Source organism: Girardinichthys multiradiatus, chromosome 1, assembly GCF_021462225.1.
Source record: "Girardinichthys multiradiatus isolate DD_20200921_A chromosome 1, DD_fGirMul_XY1, whole genome shotgun sequence".
Lineage (NCBI taxonomy): Eukaryota > Metazoa > Chordata > Actinopteri > Cyprinodontiformes > Goodeidae > Girardinichthys > Girardinichthys multiradiatus.
In genome coordinates, this window is record NC_061794.1 from 8,874,002 (window position 1) to 8,881,908 (window position 7,907).

The following is a 7,907-nucleotide window of genomic DNA, read 5'->3' on the forward strand; positions in this document are numbered from 1 at the left end:
CCTCTGAATGGCTCATAAAGGCAAGTTTGTGGTGGCCTAGACAACATTTGGAATTAAATTCCACTGAGATGCTGCAGCATGACTTTAAACGGGCCATTCATGATCAAAACACTCCAATGTTGATGAATTAAAACAATTCTGCAGAAAAGAGTGGTCCCAGATTTATTGACATTGAAGTGAAATAAACTATGTCCCAAGCACAACCATTTATTAGGTTAAGGGGGATTTACTTTTCACATAGTGCCAGATTGGTTTGCATAGCTTCAAAAACATAGAAATCAAAAACAACAAATCTGCAAGTACTTTTCATGCCACTAAAGCTATTTAAACAAGGGAATTAGCAAAATTCACTTTCCAACGAAGCTCAGGGCCTTAATGTGTGCATTAGGATACTGAAAATCTGTTTTGTAGGTTCAGGCAGATGCATGGATCTATTTATGCAGTGGCGTCAAATGTTTTGTCATGCGGGCAAAGATTGACAAGTTAAAATGTACTGGAGAACCAAAACTATTTATACATTTTAAAAAATATCACAAAAAATATTTTATATTATTTATTTTTTAATTGTATATAATATTTTTACCTGCCGAATAATAAACCAAGCCTGCAATATTTTAATCAAACAACTAAAGTAGTCTGTTTTTTTTTTTTTGTAGGGGAAGGATGAGTAAATCATTCTAGGGCTAAAACTTAAAAAGGGTTTTTGCACGTTTTCCTGGTTAAAATGAAGGCATCCAGTTAGCAAATTCTTTTGTACTAGATGTGGTCCTGCTTACTACAAAATTGAAAAGTATGACAAAAATGTAGTTCATAAAAGACAACTACTTTGTGTCATACCTCATAATTCTACATTTGTCAGCTATAATATTTCCGTATTAAAAAATAAAAAGTCTCTATCGGCTTTAACCACCCGTTCTGGGTTACTAAATTTGTATAATTCTTAAGTTGCAGTCCGGGGTCACATAAAGTCAGTCCAGAGGCTGCAAATGGCCCCCGAGCTGCACTTTGACACCCCTGTGATAATGTATCGTTCTCTACTTGTACCATTTGGAGCTACAATTCCTGCAAACATACATAGATCCGCCATCGCTAAGGGATTTCTGTGTATACTCATCTAATTTACTGTACTCTACAATGGCTGACTTTCATCTTGAATTGACCTGGAATATCCGACTGTTACATTTGTGAGGCTACCCCAACAATCAGCTTTATGCTTTGTTAAACCAATTTTATCTTAGCAGGAGTTCACTTTGACAGTGCAGAAATTAATCTATGGGAGATTTTGAGCATTTTTTCTAGTGCTCCATTCTCATAGTTAAATATCAATGATGCCAGGGTGGAGAGAGTCTAAGGCAACACTCCAGAAACCCTATCAGGAACACAGGGAGACAGTTTAAAACAGAAAGATAAGAAATCTGATATTTTTCCAACAAATGTTAAGCTTGTTTATTTCCTGATGTCCCTAGTGAGGAAGTACTGATTTTGCCTTGGCAGACCCAGCAGTTCCCTTTAAAGCTTGCTAGGACTGGGTTTGGCCCATTTAGCCTCCAGACCGGCATTGATTCTTCATTTCACAGATTAAACAGTGTCAGAAACACCCTCAGAGATTTGTTTGCCATACTGACATATTAACACACAGTTGATGCACATCCAAGATGCAATTATTTTCCAACTTCCCAAAGGTGTTTAATTTGACTATACTTGACTGTGCAAGTCATTGGACTGAAGTGAACTCAATGTCATCATCAAAAAAAAAAACCCGTTTGAGATGATTTGAGCTGCATTGTGTATTATCCTCCAGGAAGATGGGTACTCAGGTAGACTGTGGCATGCTCATAGCACTGAAGGACTCAAAGGGTGCACAAACACTATTGACCACACCATAACACCACCCATAGCATGGGCTGAACACTTGCTACAGAATGTCACAGCTGAAATCAGAACCATCATTCATCATCAGTCAACAGTCAGTCCGACAATTTTCTACGTCTTCTACTATGGTGTGTCACGGGGAAGCTGGTGCCTATCTCCAGCAGTCTATGGGCGGGAGGCGGGGTACACCCTGGACAGGTCGCCAGTCCATCGCACAGGACAAACAACCATGCACACACTAAGGGCAATGTAGAGAAACCAATTTACCTAACAGTCATGTTTTTGAGGATGCCGGAGTACCAGGAGAGAACCCACGCATGCACGGGCAGAACATGCAAACTCCATGCGGAAAGATCCTCAGCCGGGAGTCGAACCCGGGACCTTCTTGCTGCAGGGCAACAGTGCTACCAACTGCACCACCATGCAGCCCCCATTATTCATATTTTTCCAAAATTGTTATTGTTCAGTTTCTTGTTTCCTAGCCGACAAGAGTGGCACCTGGTTTGGTAATCTGCTGCTGTAGCCCATCCTCAAGGATCTATATGCTGTGCATTCAGAGATGGCATTCTGCATATCTTGGTTGCAATGAGTTGTTAATTGAAACTGTTGCCTTTCTAGAAATCATTTGATAAGTATGAGTCAAAATAGCAGTAGATCAGCAGTTACTGAAAGGCTCAGACAAAAATATCTGACATCAACAATCATGCCACATTCAAACTTCAACCCCTCTCTTTCTCATTCTGATGCTCAGTTTAAACTTCAGCAAGTTGTCTTTATTATGTCTAGGTTTATCCAGACTCTGTAGCGGTTTGCTTGCAGTGTGAATGCTGCTCCCAGCGAAACATATGATGTGACATAAGAGCAGCACATTTGAGTAAAAGAAGAAGTAGAGGAAAAACTAAGTGCGTAAATCCAATACTTGGGATAGTTAGGAGGTGCAGGCACACAGCTATATTTGTACACTAAAGTAGCAACAAATACCCCAATGAGATGGACTTTCTTCTTCGTGTTTTTTTCTTCTCGATCAGTAGAATACTGCCCCTGAAACAATCCGTTGCAACTGCATGATGTTTTTGATGTGACCTTTCTCACATTTACTGATCCCTGGACAAGACCAGTAGTGCAAAAGCCAGCTTTATTTTTGAAGACTGACAAGGTCGGATTGTAAACATTTGATTTTCAAAGGGACGGTTATATTTCTGGCAGACACAACATGGCTATAACATTATTAAAAAGACTTTATCTGCTTTGCAGACACTAAGACATTTAGACTCAACTGAATATGCACTAGTGAGATTAGAAATTAGGAAACAGAAAAGTTATTACCAATCGTTTTAAAAAAAGTTGAACTGTCCCACAGAACAGAACATAAATACAAACAAGCATGTTGCTCAAACCCAATTGCTGTTTATTTGAGCAACAGTTTTAGAGAGAGAGAGAGCTACTAGAAGGTGTACCCCGCCTCCCGCCCATAGACTGCTGGAGATAGGCACCAGCTTCCCCGCGACCCACTATACAGTGCCTTGCGAAAGTATTCGGCCCCCTTGAACTTTTCAACAGTTTGCCACATTTCAGGCTTCAAACATAAAGATATAAAATTCTAATTTTTTGTGAAGAATCAACAACAAGTGGGACACAATCGTGAAGTGGAATGAAATTCATTGGATGTGTCAAATTCTTTTAAGAAATGGCCCCTTTACTTTCAGTGCAGCAAACTCACTCCAGAAGTTCAGTGAGGATCTCTGAATGATCCAATGTTGTCCCAAATGACTGATGATGATAAATAGAATCCACCTGTGTGTCATCAAGTCTCCGTATAAATGCACCTGCTCTATGATAGTCTCAGGGTCTCAGGGTTCTGTTCAAAGCGCAGAGAGCATCATGAAGACCAAGGAACACACCAGGCAGGTCCGAGATACTGTTGTGGAGAAGTTTAAAGCTGGATTTGGATACAAAAAGATTTCCCAAGCTTTAAACATCCCAAGGAGCACTGTGCAAGCAATCATATTGAAATGGAAGGAATATCAGACCACTGCAAATCTACCAAGACCCGGCCGTCCCTCTAAACTTTCATCTCGAACAAGGAGAAGACTGATCAGAGATGCAGCCAAGAGGCCCATGATCACTCTGGATGAACTGCAGAGATCTACAGCTGAGGTGGGAGAGTCTGTCCATACGACAACAAAATCAGTCGTACACTGCACAAATCTGGCCTTTATGGAAGAGTTGCAAGAAGAAAGTCATTTCTCAAAGATATCCATAAAACGTCTTGTATAAAGTTTGCCACAAGCCACCTGGGAGACACACCAAACATGTGGAAGAAGATGCTCTGGTCAGATGAAACCAAAATCAAACTGTTTGGCCACAATGCAAAACGATATGTTTGGCGTAAAAGCAACACAGCTCATCACCCTGAACATACCATCTCCACTGTCAAGCATGGTGGTGGCAGCATCATGGTTTGGGCCTGCTTTTCGTCAGCAGGGACAGGGAAGATGGTCAAAATTGATGGGAAGATGGATGGGGCCAAATACAGGAACATTCTGGAAGAAAACCTGTTGGAGTCTGCAAGAGACCTGAGACTGGGACGGAGATTTATCTTCCAACAAGACAATGATCCAAAACAAAAAGCCAAATCTACAATGGAATGGTTCACAAATAAACGTATCCAGGTGTTGGAATGGCCAAGTCAAAGTCCAGACCTGAATCCAATCGAGAATCTGTGGAAAGAGCTGAAGACTGCTGTTCACGAACGCTCTCCATCCAACCTCATTGAGCTCGAGCTGTTTTGCAAGGAAGAATTTCAGTCTCTCGATGTTCAAAACGGATAGACATACCCCAAGAGACTTGCAGCTGTAATTGCAGCAAAGGTTGGCGCTACAAAGTATTAATGCAAGGGGGCCGAATAATATTGCACGCCCCACTTTCAGTTTTTTATGTGTTAAAAAAGTTTGACACATCCAATAAATTTCATTCCACTTCATGATTGTGTCCCACTTGTTGTTGATTCTTTACCAAAAATTAGAATTTTATATCTTTATGTTTGAAGCCTGAAATGTGGCAAGAGGTTGAAAAGTTCAAGGGGGCCGAATACTTTCGCAAGGCATTGTATTTTTAAATAAAACAACTCATCTTCAGTTGCCTGCACGCTGTAACTTCAGTAACATGATTTATCATTATTTTGCAACTTCCCTTTAGGGGATTGCATTTAAAATGTGCCAAAAATGTAAAAAAGTACTGGTGTCAGATTTTGCAGCATCTTCTTATATGTAATTTCTATCATGAATCCTAAAATCTTTGGCTCTCTTATTGTTGTTATTCATGTTCCTGAACCGACTTTCTGCCCCCCAGTAAGAAATCTGGGTGTGGCATAACTGGATGCAGCAGCAGGCGTGGTAACAATTGTAAACGTGCCATACAGCTCTCAGCAACCTTACGGTCTGTTAGCTGCTGTCGTGATCAGGGTGGGGTTCTTGTAGTGAGTAGCTGAGAAAACAATAAATCTAAACAACATTGCAAAAACATTTGTCATTTAAGCTCATTTGTATGATGCATATAAATTTAACAATCCAGGCATTAAATTTAATCCCCCATTTACAAATTTATCAAAATGTTTATTTTCAAATGTCAAATCTATTTTCACTTCAGCTGCACTAAAGATCTGGATATCTATTTGGAAACCCCCGAGAGATTCATGCACTGACACTGACAATCCATCACTACGTGGGACTTTATTTTTGCCAAACCATTCCAAACCTATAAGTCAAGTGCACTTATTGAAAAACAGCTGCTTCTCAGATAGAAATATTATTAATCCTGAGTCTTCATGGAGGCTTTGCATAGCGCTGTCAGGACTACAGCATTAATGTTATCAATGGCATTCTTGTCTGACTGTTGAGTGCCATAAACATGCCTGTGCATATTGACCCAGCTGGAGTTTCAGTGAATTTGTAGCAGTTGTATGAAGCAGAAATTGTTCCATATGAAAAAAAAAAAAAAAAAAACGTTTACTTGCTTATGTCATTCTATGATCAAAAACAACAAACAACAAGGTTTTAATAGGTGGGGTCTAGAGCTGATCTTCTGCTTGTCACTGTCTGTTCAGACTTACCTAACGCAGTTATTACATCCTGCTCATTTTTCTGATTACTGCCTGCAGGCAAAGCCAGGAGAGAGCAGGTCGGGGCAAAGCAGCGGCATTACTCACAAAGTATGAAACGGATCAGATTTGACTGCCCATTAGAAAAAAAAGAAATGCCGCATATAAGAGTTACCAGATCAGATTAAGCACATGCCCAAGCCTGCCTTCATGCACACAGTCCCTGTGCTGTACAAACTATGCAACAAACCGAGGATGAGTGAAAACTGATGATCACTCCATAATGAAAATCTCAGCTGAGTACCAAATTCCTGTGGATTATGGAGTAAAGCAATGAATCTAACAGGTGAAGACTGAGCATTTGATTTTTGCAAGTTTGTGGATGCATGATTAGATCTAAAATGGCATCCTTTCAGATTAATGCTGGTTGTCACTGAATGAGAACAGATCATAACAGTTTAGTGCCTTAAATGCAATAGTCAGTCTGGTTTTAAATAATAATCAGCTTAAACCTGAAGGTTTTCCCATGCAACTTTATCTTTCTGAGGACCATCACATTCACTCAGAAACAAGGAATGTAGCCAGGATGCTACATCTCAAAACTCAAGCATGTGTGAGGAGCAAAAAGTGACAAAAAAGCCAGTTGTTAATTTCCTTATTGCTTAACACTGAACAACAGGTTTAATGCATCAGCTGGTTTTAACAAGGAAAACGCATCTAATTAAATGACAACGTTGTCCAGTCAGTTCTTCACTGGGCTTGTATTGAGTACAGTCAGACTAAAACATAAATACTACTCCATTTCAATCCAAATGTAATACTTTGCCACTAATTTGATATCCCTGATATTTTCCTTTTGTGTTTTTTAGGGACCTGGAAGTGATCCTAGAATTTAACGTAGAAAAGGACAGGGGCACACTGAGCTGCTCGGCCAGCGACAGCAAGCCAATACAGAGACAAGCAGAGCAAACACACATGCAGATTCTCATTCACACCTAAATTCAACAATTACCTTAACATGCATTCATTTTTTAACTTTATGACAAAAAAAACATAGTAGTCAGAACATAGTACAACCAGAACCAGAACATAGTAGTAGGAACACCCACCTGAGAAACCTAGAAAACTCCCACGCCTCTGGCGCGCCTAAGTCACTGCTCCAGCAAGCCCTGTCCTGCGAAGCTGACAGATTTCATAAATAACCTGTCATGACTGACTTCTACAAATCTGTCTCTACCTCATTCAGTCTTTCTGAGGGGTGGGTTGACTTTGACTCTTCATTCTGTCTTCAACCCTTCAAAAATGAATCAGGGACAGCCAGCATTTGTCTCGTAAGGCTGGAACGGTTTTGTGAAAGGGGTTAAAGATTAAGCGCAGTGTTTTTTGCTTACCCTGCAAGAAAATATTAAAATGCTATTTGCATTCTATCATTGGTAATAAAATAGTCCTTGTTCTGTTTAATTAGGATGGATTTTATATTGACATTTAGAGCTATGGCTTCAAAGAGAGATTATCTGCAGTTCAAAACTAACCAGGATCTTTCTGTGTCACACCCTGTGAATTTCTTCACATTTAGTCAAAATACAACCACAAACTTCAATGTATATACTGGGATTTTATGTGATAAAGAAACACATAAATAGTGCAATGTTGTGAATTGGCAGGAAAATGACTGTAACTATAACTTTTTTAAAGTTATAGTTACAAATAAAAATCTGTATTTGAATTAGGGAGGGTCGGTGACCATCACTTTTCTCAGATTCTGGGCCATTGTAACACATGCATAAGCTTTTAATTTAAACCATTCTACTGGTACTCTGGTCCTGCTCAGAGACAAACTTCCAGCCCAGTTTCATTTATCAGTGCCTCTAACAGGTGTTTCTTCATAAAGCTGCATCCATCTTCCTATCAACTCTGACCTGCTCCCCTGTCCCTG